Source organism: Leptinotarsa decemlineata, unplaced genomic scaffold, assembly GCF_025532065.1.
Source record: "Leptinotarsa decemlineata unplaced genomic scaffold, Ldec_3_MD MMD2_tig00000008_RagTag_RagTag, whole genome shotgun sequence".
Lineage (NCBI taxonomy): Eukaryota > Metazoa > Arthropoda > Insecta > Coleoptera > Chrysomelidae > Leptinotarsa > Leptinotarsa decemlineata.
This window is the reverse complement of record NW_027412537.1, coordinates 10,943,505-10,964,895: the sequence shown is the minus strand read 5'-3', so window position 1 is coordinate 10,964,895 and position 21,391 is coordinate 10,943,505. Positions and strand designations below refer to the sequence as shown.

The 21,391-nt window shown below is 36.4% G+C and overlaps 1 long non-coding RNA gene across 2 annotated transcripts in view; it reads left to right on the top strand.

The window, feature by feature from the left end:
• The window catches only part of LOC141480712 (uncharacterized), a 390,701-nt gene that overhangs the window by 292,533 nt on the left and 76,777 nt on the right, over positions 1-21,391 (top strand). The window contains exon 3 of one of the 2 annotated variants that reach the window (XR_012464514.1): positions 2,228-2,302. This is a non-coding gene — a long non-coding RNA (uncharacterized lncRNA). Of the gene's footprint in view, positions 1-2,227; positions 2,412-21,391 lie in introns of those variants that run through there. The other variant, XR_012464513.1, reaches the window with a different exon arrangement.

Sequence of the window (21,391 nt, the reverse complement as noted above, 5' to 3'; positions counted from 1 at the left end):
CAAGCCTAAGTGAAAACGAAGTGTACGAGGCACTAAGGTTGCTCAAGCCTAAAAAGACCACTGGTCCAGATGACATTCCAACTTCCATTCTAAAAGATTGTGCACTTGTGCTTGCTCGTCCTCTATCTATACTAATTAATATCTGCTCAAGATCGGCTACAATATCAAGAATCTGGAAATCATCAAAAGTCTGTCCCATTTTCAAAAAAGGAGATAGGCGAGATATTTCAAATTATCGGCCAATCTCTATCATTCGCAACTTAGCAAAGGTTTTTGAGATTCTGCTGGAGCGATTTATATATCGGCATGTTAGTTGCAATATAAGTATAAACCAACACGGTTTTATGAAACATCGTTCAACGGTCACCAATCTTCTGACTGTAACCCAACAGCCCAAACTGATGTTATTTACACACACTTTCTTAAGGCCTACGACAGGCTTCACCATCGCATTCTCCTGAACAGACTAGTAGCCTTTGGATGATCTCCATCAATAGTCGCACTCTTTCAGTCCTAACTACAGGATAAAAAATAATATGTTCAGCTCAATGGTTTCAAATCTACCGAATATAGTACTTCTCTTGGTGTTCTACAAGGTTTAAATCTGGGACTGCTGCTCTTCAATATATTCATTAATGATATTGCAGATGTTATAGATGTGTATTTCCTTTTATATGCCGATGATCAAAAACTAAACTGCCTCGTTGAGAATATAGATGATTGTGTGAACCTCTCAGTAAACGTAGGACGGCTTGTAGAATGGTGTTATCGAAATAACTTGTCACTGAACCCGAATAAATGTAAGGTCATGTCCTACAGTTTGAAAATGAATATCTTGATTTCTAATAATCCAATAGAAAACGTTTCCCTGGTGAGACCAGAAATATTTACTGATCTTGGCATCACATTTGACACAGCACTATCATTTAATAGGCATATCGATGATGTTGTAACCTCTTCCTGTTGTTTGTATGGATTAATTGCACGTAACAGTAGTGATTTCAAAGAAACTTCGACCTTAAAAACTGTATTCAATGCTTTCATAAGATCAAAGTTAGAATACGCGTCAGTTGTATGGTGCCCCTTCTATCAATATCACATTGATAGAATAGAAGCAATTCAACGACGATTTTTAAAACTGCTAAGCCTAAAAACCGATGGCATTTGTCCTCCAATAGGAACAACCCACTCTGAATTGCTACGTAAGCATAACTTTCGCAGTCTCGAAAAAAGGCGTGAATATTAAAGGTTGCACTAACCTATAAAATTATCAAAAGCATAGGTGACATGCCCAACATTACTGGAAAAGTTTAATATTTGCATTCCTAGAATCTGTTCCAGACACCCGAGTACTTTCTATATAAAAACATCTCTCACAAATGTTCTGGAGAATTCTCCGATCAATACCATGTGTAAAGTGACAAATTCTGTTAGCGATAATTAAGATATATTTAGTTGCAAATTGTCAAATATAAAATCCCACTTCCTAAAATGATTGATTTGTCACCTATAATAAATATAAAATGTGTAGTCTTTATAGTCACTTGTTTGTATCATTTGTAGTGTTTGTAGACTTCACAGTCACTTGTTGGTGATGTATTTATTATACTCTGTTATTTCCTGCTCTGTAATTGGGATATGTCCCGTAGAGTATTGTGTTACAAATAAATAAATACATTTTCAATATGATGGTTTACAGCTTTCTCCATGATGTTTGATGTCACTGACAGCAAAGCAACTGGTATATAGTTATTCGGAAGATTCTTCTTGCTCTTTTTGGGAAAAGTTTGTACGTGAGCTTCCAACTGTTGAATAAAATAATTTTAAAATGTAAAATTGAAATTTCTGCGTTGCATTTTAGAATGGCTATCGAGTAAATCCTTACAAAATCAATACTTTCTTTTTTTATTTCTTGACAGTAAACCCCAATACAGAATCAGTTAGATTGTCAAGTTTTCAGAATCATAAATATTGTAAATCAAGTATTAAAGAACATGAAACCGATGTTGTAATGTAAAAGTGAATGAAGTACGGCACTGAACTTTCCAACACAATCAATTTACTTTCCTTCACTTTCCATATATAAATAAAACCTTCATGTCCGACAATTGATTGCACCTAAATCCCCACATCCATACCAAATTCTAGCATATCCAAACGTCGAAAACATCGAATAAATTTTTTATTCACCGTCGTCGACCAATCTAACAATGTGGTTTGTTGACAGGGCAGAGAGGGCTCATCCCAGTGGCCCAGTGAATTATCCGCCGCACTCCACAGGAGATTTCCCGGACTGTGAGAGGTGAGTGTCAATATTTGTGTGGTGCGACCGATGGATCAAAACTTAATTGACGACTTGTGTTTGCTAAGTGGGCACTACCTGTACGTTATTTGATTTGAATAACATGGAATTAGGGTAACTGAAGTTGGTACTTGATTGACTGAGTAGAATCCATTTGAAAATCGATAGGTTATCCAATGCCATGTTCCTAGCAAGAAAATATTTCCGTGAATGATCTGGAAAGAATAGTTCTTCAATTCTTTGCATGTTACCATCACTTACGTAGGGTCTTCCAGCAGGAACTTCTGAACATTCATAACGGCCATATTGTTGAAGCTACATCTGTCAAATTAGTTGTCATTTATTGAATCTGTCTTGCCAAATCAACATGGGCGGATATGGCATTGAACAACGCGTGTAAATAATATTGTTTCATCAAAATGCGTGTTCTGTTGGGCAACGTACCGCACTCTTCGCCCATTAAATAGTCTCCAGAATCGTCCTACCGAGACGACTATTCGCAATGTGGTGGATAAACACCCCTACTTGGATAAAACACAAGATATACCAAAAACATCGCCACTGTCTGAGAGATCGTGCAGGAGAATCCAAGACAGTCGATTTCGCGTCGCTCCGCTTTTCGCAGACCATAACTTGCCCGAATTTGCATCGTTACTTGGGTCAGCACCCGTACAAAATTCAACTGACCCCTTAACCTTTCGATACTGACGTCCGGTCTGTCAGACCGACGCATCCGATTGGATGCCAAATAACAGGGGGGGTCCAACCGCAGATATTTGATATATTTGATATTTGGCAATTATTTTTTACCGAAAAATTTATGAGTATCGTAGTAGATAATACAAACAAATACATAGAGAAGGTGAAACATAATTATTCCAAAGAAACACATTGGAAGTCTACGAATATCCAAGAAATGAAAGCATTATTCGGTTTGTTGTATATTTCAGCGGCAAGGAAATGCAATCACGTTAACACCAGTGATTTATTCAAAACAGACGGAACCTTTATGGAAATTTTTCGACTGGTCATGACTCTTTACAGGTTTCGATTCCTACTGGCCCATATTCGGTTTGACGATCAAGATACCCGAGAAGAAAGACAAAGTTTTGATAAAGTCGCACCAATTCGGGAATTGTTCGAGTGCTTTGTTTTTCAGTTTAAACAGCCCTATTCTTTATTCGAATATGTAACAATAGACGAAAAATTAGAAGCGTTCAGCGGGAATTGCCAGTTTCGCCAGTACACTACTTGATTTTCGTCAGGAGGAACATTCCCCATTATGCGGAAAATATAAGGTTTTCGCAAGATGAATAATTCAAACCGATACTACTACCCAAACTGATAAATGGATCATCACTGGTAGCAGGAGGTTGCATATCTTAATGAGGATCTAGAAGTGATTTCGAATTGTGGTGAAAGTAACCAGGTTCAATTCAATGCCACAAAAACCCAGGCATTGGTATTCTCCAAGAAGATTAATGTCTGGCCTCGATGAGTTTGTTGGGGGTTAAAATGGATACCAACATATCTTGGCACAATCATGTCGCTGGAATTGCAAAGGCTGCTTCTCAAAAGCTTGGAACACTGTTCCGTACCAGAAAACTGTACACACCTCAGCAACTTTTGATGCTTTATAAAGCTCAGCTCAGACCTTCTTTGGAGTATTGTTCTCATGTATGGAGATCTGCCCCCAAACATGAAAAGAGCCATCTTTCTGATTGGAGACGCGAACATCAAGTGCAACCTTGATAGTCTTGAACATCCAAGAGAATTTGAAGATTTGTTTTTCTTCTATAGAGAATTTCACATAGTGCTTGAAGTATTTCATTGGCTAATACCACAACAGACATTGAAAAAAGAGCATGATCAATATCATAATTTTATGGAGAATTACTTCTCGTCTGTGTAGGACAGATCTAACGAAAACAACAATGCTGTTTGTTATTCGACTGATTCCATTGAACCTATAACGCATCTGTGAAACCTTGTTCTCAGACAGGATTTTCAGCTAGACTGGAGTAGAAATAGTTCCAATGCAGTGATTTTATTGATTCGAATAAAATCTTGCTGCTAGACGAACTAGAAGCATTTGCAAAAACTCCTTCTGTGAGGAAACAAATATTTGTCGAATATCGTAGTATTAGTCAGATAAATAGTAGTTTCAGGCAGAAATTTGATGGATTCGAGGGATGGATGTGAAACTAGTGAAAATTGGATAAAAGTGTTTCATTCATTTCATGAAAGTTTCAAACATATAATAATGATGTTGTCTTCAATATTCCATCAACAATACAACAATGTATTGAAAAGAAAGTTTTTGGCTTTCTACTATTCCATCTTGATACAAAAAAAATGTGAGAATCTGTAGTAGCCCTTTCAGGCGGGCTTTCTTCCAGTTTGTGTCTGAAAGTTACTCCTTTGCATGATCTACACATCCATGTATAGAGTTACTTATTTTTAAATTGATTACTTCCTTCCTTTCATTGGAAGATTCCAACATTTTTTCGTATCAAGATGGAGTAGTAGAAAGCCAAAAACTTTCTTTCCCAAAAATTTATCACTCCTTAAAATATAACCCCTTCAATTCAAACAATATATGATTGTGATGCACTGTTTAGAACCATCACCAAACCGTTATTCCAACAACTCGAAACGTGTTTCGATCACAAAGTGATCATCTTCAAGAGGAAGATCAATCTCTTCTTCCACTTGAAGATGATCACTTGGTGATCGAAACACGTATTGAAGTTTTGAAATAACGGTTTTTGGGATTGGGAAAAACTCCAGCAATATTCATTTTTCAACAACATATATAGAGTAAAATAAAAACAGCAGCAGCCTTATTCTAATGAAATAAATCGCGAAATTCATAATATAAAATGCTAGCATGAATAGATTGAGTTTTCCCTGAGTTTTTCCACCTGCCACGCTAGAAAATATTGTTCAACCCCATCAAAAAATGAAATAGGAGAAGAGATAAATCGAAAACAAACTGAATAAGAACAATCCTCACATTAGTTTATGCAAATACGTTTTGGGTTTGTGAAGTGAACAGATAATTCCTGTATAAATTCATAGTTTTGAATAATTTTAAAGGGTAAGAGATTTGGGGTACCTTATATAATAATAAATAGTTATTTCTTAACTAATGAGTCATTTTGGTAATAATCTGATTTTAGGTCTGACTGTTTCGCGTATTCGAATATCCAAAATGCTACATTTTGAGAGTGGTATGCTAGTGATTACTATATTTGAGAGTTACAGAAAAGGTCATTGTATATTTTTTTCATTCAAGCACAATTAGCAGATAATGTTGGCCCCTCAATCATCAATTTCTACTCTCCTAAACAGAACTTTCATATCAAATTTGTGTCACAGACCTATTTATCGGAACACAATGCTGAAATATATCAAGCTCTAATTGATTTAGACAATCAATTGAGGTTCCTCGAATTGTTCTATTCAGTTCATTGATAAGGGGTCTGCCGGATTTTCATTCAATGGCAATTGTTTTCGACTCGGTTTCGTCCCAAAAATAATTGATTGGAGCGACAGACATATCAGAATCGAACTAAGGGTGGGAAGTATTTCATGACATATACAGGGCATTCCAGTTGAAAGAAGCCGAAGTAACAGTTATTCAAAACAAAGCTGATGAGAATATAGTCGACGAGTGAAAACGAATTCATCAGAAAATCCACAGGCTTAGCGAAAAATTATTGCAATCCGTTAAAAATAACAAAAGTAATGTATCTGAAAAACATCAAAGATCTAAACTAACTAGCATTGCTGAAAACATACCATCAAAAAGTCGATTTTATTAACCGGGGTTTGAAACATTACAAATCACCTGTTTTTGATGACCCAAAATCAGAAACAATCAATATAATGACTATCATTACGTACTGTCATCGATGACATGAGTAACTTGAACTCATTCGTGACGGAAAGTCATAATTTTATGAACGAATTGAGTGTTTTTGAAGTTTCCCTATTTTTGGCACGTTAAAGAAAAATTAGGAGAGTACATTTCCTCAATAACCGCGCACGCCGTCACGAAAAACCGACACCTTGAAGTTAGCTGTTTCTTCTTCTTCTTCAATTTATATGGCCATCGCTTCTTAATCGAGTGCATTTGGCCAGACTCCTCCTGTCCATAATTAACAGAAGCTCAATTTTTGTACTAGGGGGTTACCAGTCCTCCCAATATGACGACCTCGTCGATATCCAGCCTGGTTACTGGCTTTGGTGGCCGCTAATTCTCTCAAAATGTCTTCCACTTCAATATTGTTTCGGACTCCACTCCGATCACGACATCCACGTGCCATCTTTGAGGACTGTCGTTAACGGCACAACCGGCCTCTATCGCAATCAAAGAGGAAGTTAGCTAGTCAACATTTATTATCAAAATCAAGTGAATTTAAAAACATCTACGTTTTTTTACGTGGAAACAGGCAACTGTTTTCACGATTTCTATTCAAGTTTTTTGAACCTACAAGTGTTTTCTATCTGGTCCTCCTTCATTCTCAGTATTTTATTATAACCATTTTTTCACAACAAGGATTCAAAGCTTTTATAACTTCTGATTATTATATTGAAGTTTTGAACTTCGCCTCTTGGTTGTTCTATTCCATTTCACCCAACAGAGACTATTTTTATTATTATTATATGCGAGCGCTTTCACTAGCAGGCTGTGCTATCAGCTTCATAGCTCTACTCAAACTGAACGTTTCATCTTCTTGTTTGTTCTTTTATGCGGTTAGATCGCTTCAGTGGAGGTATTTGTCCTCTCCTTTCATCCGGATCATGGATTCAAAGATAATTTATTGTGATAATACGTGATGAAAGTGTGATTTTTACATATCACTTTGAGTACGTTTGTAGAATTTGACGTTAGTTGATGGCTTGTATTTCATCAGTTCGGACTTCCATTGTCTAATATAATATAAATTGATTTAAAATTCCTGAAAAAATATGAAAATAGATTAACCGAAAATAACAATTTTATTTGAACAAAAAAAAACTGAAACTACAAAGAAATAACATGAAACCAAACAAATATTTAAATTAAAATTAAAAGATTTCAAACCAAGTTATGTCACGATATTTCGATTGTTAGTATCCACAATCGTCTTCGGGTCATAACTGGAATCATTCCTCCGAGATCCGACTATTTATAGGCCATTCGAGTGTTTTCACCTATCCCCTCTTCTCTCTCTCTCTCCGCTTCATTGGTTTTTAGCGGGAGATGACCGCTTAGCGGGAGTTGGTTGTTTTCCGTTTGATTAGAGGTTTCCATATGTTACGTATCTCTACGCTAGCTTGACTAAATGCGTTGTTGGACAACATATACGCGGCTTTTTTGAATTTTCTCCTAAGCCAGTGTTCCTCTTTATGGATGATTTCAGCTTGAGCCCACTTGATATTATGATGATGAGCCCAAATATGCTCTACTACTTCGGATTTGTTGATTTCTCCTCGCTGTGTGTGTTTCTTGTGCTCAGCAATGCAAACTTTCAATCGCCTCTCAGTTTAACCGATGTATGATTCTCCGCACTCGCAGGGTGCAAAATGCAATTCTTGGAATCGCGTTTGGTGGCCTGGTTTTCGTGAGGCTGCCACGGATAGTGTTCCCAGATCTGAAGCAGGTCCTGATGTTTTACTTGGACCTAATCCTTGGTATCCTTTCCGATAATCCTCTGATGTAGGGAGGTACAAGTACTGGTTGTGGAGGCTTCTCTTCCTTGTGGAGCTCTTGCTGTCTTCTAGCTAAAGTCTGTTCTACCATCACTCTGGAGTAACCATTCCGTTGAAAGTCGTTTTTGATGATGCCTAGTTTCCTTTTGAGACCTTCCTTTGTATTACATGGTCTAGTAGAGTCTTGATGATTCTCTCTTAGTCGATTGATGGTGGTTGGATTTCTGGTTCAGATACTGTCCTGTGTGAGTGGGTTTTCGATATACAGATGGTTTCCATTTATTGTCGGTCCTCTTCACCAATACGTCTAAGAAAGACAATTCGTTGTGGACTTTCTTTTCCATTGTGAAAGTGATGGAAAGGCTTACGTTGTTGATGTGCTTCAGGATAGTGTCTAGTTCCACATTCCCATGGTTCCATATTATGTTTGTTCAAATAAAATTGTCATTTTCGGTTGATCTTTTTTGATTTTTTTTCAGGAATTTCAAATCAATTTATATTATATTAGACAATGGAAGTCCGAACTGATGAAATACACTACGAAACATTGTCAACTACCTTCAAACAAACATAGATACAAATAATAATTATTAAATTCCGGAAAAATTCAATCATTCCAAATATTGAATCAAATGTTTTTCTCTTGAAGTAATCTTGGAATTTTGAATAGTAAAATTCATCGTTGGGTTGTCCCATATACAGTGCAACATGATGATAGTATCAAAATAAATTTCAATAAATATTTGGAACACATGAATAAAATCAAACGAATAATCAAATGAATCACTGCGATAAATAATGCATAAAAAACGCAGTATAGCTTCTTACGTGAGTACATAAGTACACACACTCCTTTTTTTAATATATTATCCAGACTTGTTACTAAAGAACCGGTATGGCAAGTGTCTCACGGCAAAACATCAGATATCTACCAGTGGGAATGACATTCATTAAGGTAAGTGGAATTTTACCTCTTTCATTAACTATATTGTGTAGCAATCCTGTGAATGATATCTGATTCAATTCCATAACGAATATTTGGAAAACAAACTGAATCGGGAAAAGTTTTTTTTGTATAATTCAGTGTTTATATAAAAATATTCGTTTTGATTTTTTCTGTGTAATTCAATGTTTATATGAAAGTAGCTGTTTCGAAAGGGCTTCTTCTTTAAGTTCGTGGTTGAAAGTTACATCTTTGCATTTTTTCAAGAACACATCTTTGTTTAAAGTGAACTATTTGGAATTCATTACTTCCTTTTCTTTGAGAGATTTTCAGAGAAACAGAAAGTCAAAACGTTTCTTTCTCAACTATTCAACTACTCAGAACCATTGGTATATACAGTGAGATTCTGAAGTAACAGATGAATAAATTTTCTACGTAATTGTGACTGCATATGAAAATTTGAAAACAGTCAAACTTTAACATATGAAAATACACTTTCTCAATAAAGTTGTCCAACTCCCCTTCAACCCTCTAGAGTTGATAACTGTAAAAATTCCAAATGAAAAGGGGTAGCGGGTAGTACCGCGTTTGAAGAGGTTTCCCTTCAGCAAAACGACATTTTAACGATTTTCTCCTCCACCCAGTTTTTTTTCTAGATGCTATCGATAGACAGACAAACAAGATTCTGTTTGAGGGTGATTGACAATGTTTCATGATGAATTTAACTACTTCGGACTTCCATTATCTATTATATAAAAAGATTCGAAACGTCGTGAACTAACGTGACTTGGAATCTCTCCACTTTTATTTTTATTTTCTTTTTTCATTTCTTTATTTTCATTCTTTCAATTGTTCTATTTTCACTTGTATTTTATTACGATATTATTTCATTTCAGGTTCATTTTGGTTATTATAATTGTTATTTTCAGCTATTCATTTTCAATTCTTCTTTTTTAGTTGTTTCAGGAATTTCAAATCATTTTATATAGTAGACAATGGAAGTCCGAACTAGTGAAATTCAAACAAGATTCTGTCTGTATGAAACTAAATATTGATGATTTTCTATTCATAACTGAATCACTTTGTAAAATTACTCTCTATAATCGCATAAGATTCCACTGCACAATATTCCTAGCATGTTCATCACACCCCCGTGCTCCTCATCGTTGATTACGGAATTTATAAACTTTTCTTGGCGTGAAAGTTCCTTATAAAAACGCCATCAGTCGCCAAGTCGGAAAGGTCCTCCGTCTCCAAGAACAGTGAGCGACAAAGAAAGCTTAATTGATTCACGAATTAAAACACAAACTTCCATCATTAGCGGTCACTTGTTCTGTTTCAGAATCTGCTCAAACTAACAATTAAAGTGAGACAGAGGAGGATAGGTCAACCTCTGATTATAGTAATCCCGATCGAAGTGGTTTATGGTCGACTAGCCTCTGGGTTTGAGGATACTATTACAAAGCATTCAGACCGCAACGGAAAACGATCCGGGGTGTATCAACTACCTTGAGGAGATAATCCAGGCATGGATCATGTGGAGTTTTCTAATTTCAACTGCGAGTATAATATGTGGAAATTTTTGTAGAAAATAAAAATAACTATAACTCAAAATCTTTACGTGATGGAAAAAATTTTTGATGTTGAATGGTCAGTCAGAATGGTTTCAAAACTCTCATCTATAGCCATTATAATATAAGTCGCAATTTTTCTTTATTTGTTGACTATTATTTTTGTGCTTCTAACGGAAAGATTTTTGATTATAATCAGATACTTTTCCTTTTTGGGAAAGGAAGTTTTTGGCTTTCTACTACTCCATTTTGATACAAAAAAAAGGATGAGGGATTCTTCCAGAGAAAGGAAGGAAGTAATCAATTTGGATGTGTAGATCATGCAAAGAAGTAACTTTCAGACACAAACTGAAAGAAAGTCCTCCTGAAACAGCTACTTTCATATAAACATTGAATTACACGAAAGAAAAAAAATCTTTCTAAACAAATACTTCGATATGAACACTGAATTATACGGGAGATACTTTTCTCTACTCAGTTTGTATTTCAAACATTCGTTGTGGAATAAAAATCAAATATCTTCCACATGAGTTCTTTCTTTCATTGGAAGATTTCCTCATCACTTTTTTTTGTATCAAGATGGAGTAGTAGAAAGCCAAAAACTTCCTTTCCCAAAAATCGATCACTCCTAAAAATATAACCCCTTCAATTCAAATAAGATTCCTCTTGGCTGGGATTAAATCAAATAGGTGAATGAATGTCATTACGATGTCATCGATGACATAAGCAGATCAAGCTTATTCCGTGACATAAAAAAATCATGATTCATGCAAAGCTTCGGGGCAAGTGTCTTAGGGCGAAACTTCGGTGTATACCAGTGAGGGTGACAGTGTTCCATGTAAGTGCAATGTATTACCATTCTTTCAAAGTAGAACTCATGTGAATGATATCTGATTTTTATTCCACAACGAATGTTTGAAATACAAACTGAGTAGAGAAAAGTATCTTCTGTATAATTCAGTGTTCATATAGAAGTATTTGTTTCGAAAAAAAAAAATTCTTTCGTGTAATTCAATGTTTATATGAAAGTAGCTGTTTCAGGAGGTTTTTCTTTCAGTTTGTGTCTGAAAGATAATTCTTTACATGATCTACACATCCATGTATGGAGTTACACATTTTCAAATTGATTACTTCCTTCCTTTCTTTGGAAGATTCCCTCATCCCTTTTTTTGTATCAAGATGGAGTGGTAGAAAGCCAAAAACTTCCTTTCCCAAAAATTAGTCACTCCTGAAAATATAACCCCTTCAATTCAAATAAGATTCCTCTTAGCTGGGATTAAATCAAATAGGTGAATGAATGTCATTACGATGTCATCGATGACATAAGCAGATCAACCTTATTCCGTGACATTAAAAAATCATAATTCATTAATGAATCGTGTGTATTTTCTATAATGTTATCCAATTTGGTACTGAAAAGCATTGGGGCAAGTGTCTTAAGGCGAAACATCGATGCATATCAGTGAGGATGACAGTGTTCCATGTAAGTGCAATTTATTACCATTCATTCAAAGTAGAACTAATGTGAACGATATCTTATGTTCATTCCACAACGGATGTTTGGAATACAAACTGAGTAGAGAAAAGTATCTTCTGTATAATTCAGTTGTTCATATAGAAGTATTTGTTTCGAAAAAAAATTTTTCTTCCGTGTAATTCAATGTTTACATGGAAGTAGCTGTTTCAGGAGGACTTTCTTTCAGTTTGTGTCTGAGAGTTACTTCTTTGCATGATCTACACATCCATGTATAGCTTATTTTCAAATTGATTACTTCCTTCCTTTCTTTGGAAGATTCCCTCATCCCTTTTTTTGTATCAAGATGGAGTAGTAGAAAGCCAAAAACTGTCTTTCCCAAAAATTATTCACTCCTAAAAATATAACCCCTTCAATTCAAATAAGATTCGTCTTGGCTGGGATTAAATCAAATAGGTGAATGAATGTCATTACGATGTCATCGATGACATACGCAGATCAAGCTTATTCCGTGACATTAAAAAATCATAATTCATGAATGAATTGTGTGTATTTTCTATAATGTTATCCAATTCGATACTGAAGAGCTTTGGGGCAAGTGTCTTAAGGCGAAACATCGGTGTATACCAGTGAGGATGACAGTGTTCCATGTAAATGCAATTTATTACCATTCATTCAAAGTAGAACTCACGTGAATGATATCTGATTTTTATTCCACAACGAAAGTTTGAAATACAAACTGAGTAGAGAAAAGTATATTCTGTATAATTCAGTGTTCATATAGAAGTATTTGTTTCGAAAGATTTTTTTTCTTCCGTGTAATTCAATGTTTACATGAAAGTAGCTGTTTCAGGAGGCCTTTTTTTCAGTTTGTGCCTGAAATTTACTTCTTTGAACTCCATATCCATGTATAGAGTTACTCATTTTCAAATTGATCACTTCCTTCCTTTCTTTGAAACATTTCCTCACCCCTTTTTTTGTATCAAGTTGGAGTAGTAGAAAGCCAAAAACTCTATTTACCAAAAATTAATCACTCCTAAAAATGTAACCTCTTCAATTCTAACAATTTTCCTGTTCTCCACTGCCTTCACGATACAGAAAAGAAAAATCTAAGTATAGGAGTTTTTATAAGCGAATGAATAATGTGTGTTAATCTAATGTCTCCAAATGAAAACTATTTCAGTGGACCAGCAGAGAATTGTGAAAAGGAACTTCATATAAATTCACTTCCCAAGCAGAAAACGCTGTGTATTAGTTGGGAAAAGTTCATATTTGCTTTCGATTTTCAGTTCATATCTGACTCCATTTAGAAAGAACTGAACATTTCTGTCTGGAAGAAATCCCCTACAAAATCCCTGCACGATATCTACAGCGAATAAATTCGATAATAAACCTTTCATTTTTTCATAACATAAGATTCAGATTGGGATTACAGAACAACTCCATGTCGAAGGACTCTTCCTCGAGAGAGAAAGATTCTCGTGTAAATATAAATCCGGATCAGAATTTGATATAGGAAAAATGTACTCATATTCAAATGCCTTAAGCGTTTTTTCAGAGCGTAGTATGAAACTTTCAATATGCTGAAATATCGGATCGGGGATTTCTCTGAATTATTTTTGAAACCAACTGACAATGTTTATTTTTGTCAAAAATATGATCGGATTTTTGATGATGTTTTATACTGTTCAGGAGGCATAGACTCACTTGAGAGTTGAACATTCGGTTCGAGCATAAAAACAAACAAAATGTTTTGTGAATGATTCATTTATTGAAGGAACTGAAAGCAACTTCTTTGAGAGTTCGATATTGAAGAAATATAATTTTATGGAAAGGTTTTTCAATGAGCTCTATCAAAATACCACAGTATGATAAATCCTGGAGAATAATTTATTTTTCATTAAAACATCCAATGAAATCTTTCCATTGGTATTTTTTTCAATAGTAATTCTACGTCACGGAATCCAATTCTACCTTCAATTTTTATACTCCATACTGATTGTTTGTTTCTTCGCATTTTGTTTGTGATATGTTCTTTCAACTAGTTCATCCACTTTTCTTTTGGATATATAATCTTCCACAATATGAAAAATAAGTAAAGCGGAATCAATAGAGAATCTGCTGAAGTAGAATGAAGGGCAATTTGGAAAATCAACCCCAAAAAGTTACTGCGTATTATAAACTACCGAAGAGAACAATTAATCAGTAACTCATCGTGTTCATGAATTTTGCGTACAAATTGAAAAAATCAATTGAACAAAAATCAAATATTTATACAGGGTGTAACTGAATAAGTGTAAAACTTCCAAGGAGGTGATTCCTCATCGAAAAAAAAATAGGATCTTTCATATAAAGTAACTTCATTGGAGCATCCCTTGTTAAGATACAGCCCCTCAAAAGGGGTACATCAAATTTGTAAAACAATGTTTTTCACAAGCACTGAAAAAGCTACAATATTGAAATTAACCTGACGTTTTGTGCTACCAAACAGACAGTTAGCCAGAAATTTATTTGGTTTACCCCATGGTTGTAAGGGGTGGAAAACGCCACCATAAAATTTATTTCCAATGTTACTTTTTGTCTTATCATTTGTTTACCATTTGAAAATTTAATTTCGACAGCCTGTTTCACTCTAAATAAAAAATGTCTCTTGGGTTTTTTGTTATTTTGTAGTTAGTACCTGCTTCAAACGATTAAAAGGTAATAAACAAAACTAATATATTAATAACAAAACACACAAAATGTAGAAATCATAGTAAATGTTCAATATGTGTACCTTCAGACATTACGCGTGCGTCTAGACGTCGGCGTATTGAGCCACGTATTCGCTCAAATATTCCTGGAGTCTCTCTGATTACCCTGCACGCATCGATGATGCGGTTTCTTAAGTCCTCTACATCGCGAACAGGAGTACGGTAAACCAAATGCTGTAAATGGCTCCAAATAGAGAATCTGAGAGGATCCGGGATTGATCCGGGGATCGAGCGGGCCATTTATGTGGTCCTCCTCGACCTATCCACTGATTTGCATATGTTTCAGTCAAATGCTGACGTACTACTTGACTGCGGCGGGAGCCCCATCATGCATAAAAAACATATCCCTTCTGACGCCCAAAGAAACTTCCTTCAGCAGTAAAGGACGCACTTCTCTTAAAAATTGAACGTATGCCTCACCATTTAATCAAGGAGGTAGAAGATGAAGCCCAATTAAATCATCTCCAATAACTCCGAGCCACACATTAAAAGAAAACTGTTCTTGATGGTTAGTTTCGACAATAGCGTGAGGGTTTTCTTCATCAGCTCATATGTGGTAAATATGAAAATTAATAATCTTGTCTCGAGAAAAACAACATTCGTCTGTGAATTCTATCGTCTTCAGAGAGTCACAATTTCTTATAATCATTTCCAGCATCCAATTGCAAAATTTAAGACGGTTCCGAAAGTCTCGCGGTAACAGTGCCTGTACACGTTGCTGATGGTAATGGTATAAGAGTTGTTCCTTTAAAATCCGAAATACCGTCATATGATCAACATTTAGCTGGAAAACAATTTTTCTGATGCTGGTAGTAGGTTGTTCTTCAATCAAATTAAGTACTGCTTCCTCAAGCTGTGGTGTTTGTATTTCTCGATGGCGACCACAATCCTGCGTTCTTTTGTCGAATGAACCATATTCTCGTAATCGTTGATGAGGTCGAGCAAATAATCTATGTGAAGGATGCTGCCGTTGAGGATACATTTCAGCATATCTTCTAGAAGTTTCTACCCCATTCCCCTGCGACAGATCGTAAACGTAATGCATATCAGCAATTTCCTCATTAGTGTATGCCATTTTAATAACAAGTGAATTATTAAAGTAACAAATGAAGAACAAAAACACAACACACAATTAGTATTAATTCAATTTCGAAAATTCACAAACTGACACCGTCATACCAATTTAATTGTCACTATCGCTAATAGCGACCTACTAGATAGATTAGTTTCGTATTTTCGCATTCATGACGATGTATCTCTGTATTTGTTCGTAAAATAATTTTTTGCTGTGAACTGGTTTATTTTGGGCAAAAAACCCAAGAGACATTTTTTGTTTAGAATGGAACAGGCTATCGGAAATAAATATTTAAATGGTAAACAAATGATAAGACAAAAAGTTACATTGGAAATAAATTTCAATGTACTTAATTTCTTTTAGTGGTCGATGTTTCGAAAAACATTTTTTTTCCGTTTCCAGATCTGAAGCATGTTCTGATGTTGTACTTGTGCCCAATTCTTTTCATTCTTTCCGATAATCCTCTGATGTAGGGAAATGCAAGCACTGGTTGTGACTTATTCTCTCCCTTGCGACGCTCTTGCTGTCTTTTAGCCAAAGTCTGTTCCACCATCGCAATTCCGTTGAAGATCATTTTTGATGATGTCTTGTTCCTTCTCGAGACCTGCCTTCGTGTTACAGATCCCAAAAGCACGGTCTAATAGAGTCTTGATGATTCCTTTTTTAGTCGAATGATGGTGGTTGGATTCGTGGTTCAGATACTACTGTCCCGTGTGAGTGGGTTTTCGGTATACAGATGTTTCCCTCTTAGTGTCGGTCCTCTTCACCAATACGTCTAAGAATGGCAATTCGTTGTGGACTTCCTCCTCCATTGTGAAAGTGAAGGTCTTACGAATATTATGAAGGTGTCGTCAACGTATCTCAACCAGACTCATAGTTTCTTGTGGGCTTCTTCAATGGCCAGAGTTTCGAGCCACACCATATATATGTTGGCTATGACTGGTGAAAGTGGCAATCCCATTGGCAGTCCCTCATGTTGTGTAAAGAATTCGTCCTTAAGTTGGAAATAACAGTTTCGTACACAGCATCCTTGTTATTTCATCTGAAGCATATTCATCCCTTAGTGTAACCATCAGAAAGACCAGACGAAAATATATAAGCTTTCAAACACTTTATCTGTAGATAGCTTAGAACTCATCTGGAGAACTGCGTTATTGTGAAATGAACTTCCTGAAAACGATTTTTCAAATGGACATAATCTCAAGCAATTCAAACCCAATGTGAAACGCTACTTTCGCACAGGCACCGCTCTGAGCGCATCTCAAGGATTATCCTGTAGTGCTTGTAGTGCTAAATAAAATCAAAACTAAAATATGATTTTTCTTTGAACTTCTTTGCGGGTGGGTCCGTTTTGATGAGCACGATATAAAATTGGCGACCATCCTCATTGAGTCGGGTCATAGGCCAATTAAGGATAAGTTTAGCAAATCGGGATTATCTGAGAGAAACATAACTTCTCGCGATTGATCAAGGGAGGTTTCAAAAAACTCATGACGGTATACCCGCGATTTTTTCGGGAGTTTTTTGAGAGACTATTCGCAAGGTCTTTGCTGAAAGCAGGGGCCTCAAGAGTCGGTCACGGGCGGTATTTGGAAGACAGTTTTCGTGTTTTTTTGAGGAGTCAGCGCGGAGGAATCAAGGGGGAATTTCGTCGAGCAGAGTCAGGTGTTCCGAACAAGAAAGGATTTAATATTCGAAAACGGACGGTTGAAGCGATTTTAAATTATTTTTTCTGCCGTGAATGTGGAAAGTTCGAGCGGGAATCGAGCTATGTAGTGCGAAACAATAGATAATGATTCCGTAAAATTGAGATGACGATTGCTAAGATATCTTTTTGGATAAATTGCGGGATTAGCCGGGACGCGCTAGACATGCAGTGGTGAGTTACCTGTACATGTGTGATGACCGTTAAATGAATTTTGAATACAGAGTGGGTCTAATAATTGAGTCATAGTTAGGTAGCAGTCCGAAAGTATCGACTAAGCTACGTATTACAGTCTCTGGCGAGTTACGGCGAAGGCACGAAATTTGAGTTCTACTCAAGATTTAATTATTGCTATTTCCTTTTGATTTCTGTATCATTTTTTTCCGTTCCTTAATTATTGAATTTATTAGTTTTGGATTCAAAGCCGGATTTCATTTCAAAATCTGGCATAGTTGAAGACAACATCGGGCGCCAGGTAAGTAGGATATTTTCTTTGAAGTAATTTTATTCACCTACTTTTAATCATTTTCAGATCAGCACTAGTACGTAGTAAAACAAATGACACTTTCCATAGTAAAAAAAAAATACAAGCAAGAAATACAACTCTAAAAAATAAATGGGACTATTTACGTATGCAGTTTCGATGAGAACAAGTCGAAAAAAGAAAAGTTATGAATTATTTTGATGGTTGATCAAGAACTTATCATTTTTCTCGTAGTGGCAACTTGTAAAATGTGTTTTATCATTAGAGGTGGTTTTTGAATCGACATTAGCATTGGGATTTTTGTATGGTTTCCATAGAAGAGGTTAGACAACTAACTTTACACATCTATGTATGTTTTTTTCATGTTCACTGAAGGAAAGTCGCCACATAATGAAATCTATGTTGCTCTAAAGCTTTTTTTTAATGGATAGAATAGAGCAGCGCAAATTTACATCATGCTACAACCTCTTAGTAAGACGTATCTGCGAATGCTTGTGATCTCTCTCAGCTGCAACTGAAGACCTCCTTCTCCTTCGTGCAGGAGGCCGAACTCCAGCTCCTTTCGTAATTGCCTTGACATCCGAAATTTGAGGTGGAGAAATCTGAATCTGGGACAATAGCTGCGAAATTAGTTTGACCAAAAAATCACGGCAATAACGAGCGGGTTACAAATGGTTATGACTGAATCATAATTTTAACAAATGGTAACAGACAAGTAAAAGACGTCTCATTACAAGTGATGGTTAAAGGGCACGACAGCAGTAAAGGTAGGTAGGTAGGTCTGAAGTGAGTGGATCTATTCGCAACCACCGCCTCCACCGCAACCCATAAGGATTTATTGTGGCTCACACCTATTCACACTCGGCCAAATAAACCCAGTTTCTTAACGAAGTAGTTTGTATGGTTAGTGGTCTTTCAGGTCAGAGGGTGAGAGTAAGAATCTGCCGAGCTCATAGAACCTGATTCGGTCCCCAGCAGGGCAGGCACAAAGTATATGCTCTGCAGTTTCATCATTTTCCAGACAGAGGCGACACACACTGTCTTCCGACAGTCCAAGTCTCTGCATGTGATGATTCAAATGACAGTGACCTGTAAGAAGGTCTGTTAGACATTGTAGTTCATCCCTACTGTAGTCCAACAACTGTTCGGAATCAAGCTCCGAAGGGTGAATAAACGCCTTGGAGTGAGTCAATCCTTCAAGATTCTGCCAGAAGTCCATAACTCTTCTTGCCATCCAGATGTTAAGTGTTTGTTTGGCAAAGCCCAAAGCGATGCTAATCACAGGTTCTGGTCCAATGAAACCGCTTGCAGCACCCTCCTTTGCAAGAGAGTCAGCAGCTTCATTGCCTTCCAGGCCAGTATGGCCAGGAATTCAGACCAGAGACAATCTGTTTAGTGTTCCTATCAAGGAAAGTCTTTTTTTTGGCAGTTTGAAGAGTAAAGGTAATCGCATTGCCGACTTTTTAGCCAAGGAAGCGACTGGACTAAGATTTTTAGGACCCATGGCACCTACAGCCTAATGACTTCGACAATTGCGAAACTAGCCAAACCTCACACCCATGCTCAATCCCTAAAGAGATGGGATGGAATCAACAGATGTAATCTTGCCAGGATCACCCTGTTCGACCCTGAGAAGCTGGCGCCGAAGAAGTATATGGCGATGACCAGGAACAATCTACGCTTGACAGTAGGATTCCTGACTGGCCACTGTCAACTAAGGAAACACCTCCACAATATGGGGCTAGTGGACACACCTCTATGCAGGATGTGTGAACAGGAAGATGAAACTGTCAGGCATGTCCTATGCGAGGAGATGTCTCCTAGTGACCTGTTCACCTTCCTGGAAAGGACAGGATGGACGATGACCTAGGCGGACAACTCTTCGGGAGGAGGGGGATGGGTTACATGTGGCCTGAGTGCTGTGGGCCTACACTTACCCTCCCTACTCTACCGATACAGAGATACAGATACAAGTGATGACCATTCATGAAGCCGTAGACATAACATAGATACCCAAAAATAGTAATAAATATTAAGTCATTCCAAAGAACATTCATCCAAATATTTCGGTCTCCTTATTTTTGATCATCAACAAAGCCATTAGTAGGACGAAATCAATATTTACGGTTCACCAACATCACTCCAGAATATTGAGTGTTGCTGAAACGAAAACTTCCGGAAACTTTCATTAAATTTTAGCTCAGGTAAGCACTCTCGAAAGAACAGTTCTGAGCCACTGATTTATAGTATTTCCTTCATTACGTATCTTTTCACGAAAACGGAATGAACCTTGCCCTGAAAACCTGATCCTGTTACATATTTTCCTCATCGAACGAGAACTCGCCTCGAGGAATATTCCTAATCTGAACATTTCGCGAGAACGACTGCACGTGAATAACAGAGATGGCTAAACTTTGATTCGCCGTTTTGGGAAAAACGGCTCGTACCTCGTAGCACTCTTATCACGTCTTTTGGTATCACACAGTCATATCATGAGCACACATTGCAGGTATTATGTAGCTACTCATTTTAAAAGGCTGCTCACAGAACATATCTCAAGTTTTACAACTTATCTGTTCGGCAGTCGCCTCACATCCCTCTTCGAAGAGCGAGATAATTTATAAATCCGAACTTGAATTTTCCAGAATGCCAATCAAGTAGGCGGAAATGTGGCTGCAGATCGTGGAAATTAGATGGAGAAAAAAATGAAGGTGATTCTCTTTTTGTTTTTTTACAGAATGTGGATGATTATTCATGGAAGACAGATAAAAATTTTCATCAGGCTGAGTGAATCATCAAGTAAAGCAATGATGGACTTAAATAATCATTTCACCAGGTTACTTTGACACTCTTTTGTTTATTATTAATAGAAAATTCCGATTTCTGCTTCAATAACATTGCCAACTTATCTTGGCACAATCATGTCGCTTGAATTGCAAAGGATGCTCTTCAGAAGCTTGGAACACTGTTCCGAATCAGAAAACTGTAGAAATCCCAGCTCAGATCAGAACTCCTTAATAATAATAATAATAATAATAATGATAATCTTTATTGGGTGAACTACAATATAACATCCAAAAGGCGAAGTTCAAAACTGCAGTGTAGAACACTACAGGTTTGTTCTACCTCTTTCCACAGACAGCTACGAGAACTGGCAACAACAAAAAAAATAAAACAAATAGAAACGAAAAACAAAAAAAATTGAAAAAGTAATACATTATACACCTGATATCAATCAGCATTCCAATAACAACAAAAAAAGAATATACATATGGATAAACTATTGAGTATTTAAGTTTGTTTACCTAATAGTTCAATTTTCAATTTTTGCCTGAAATTACCTATTTTGAAATGTTTCAAATGAGGGGGAAGTTTATTGTAAAC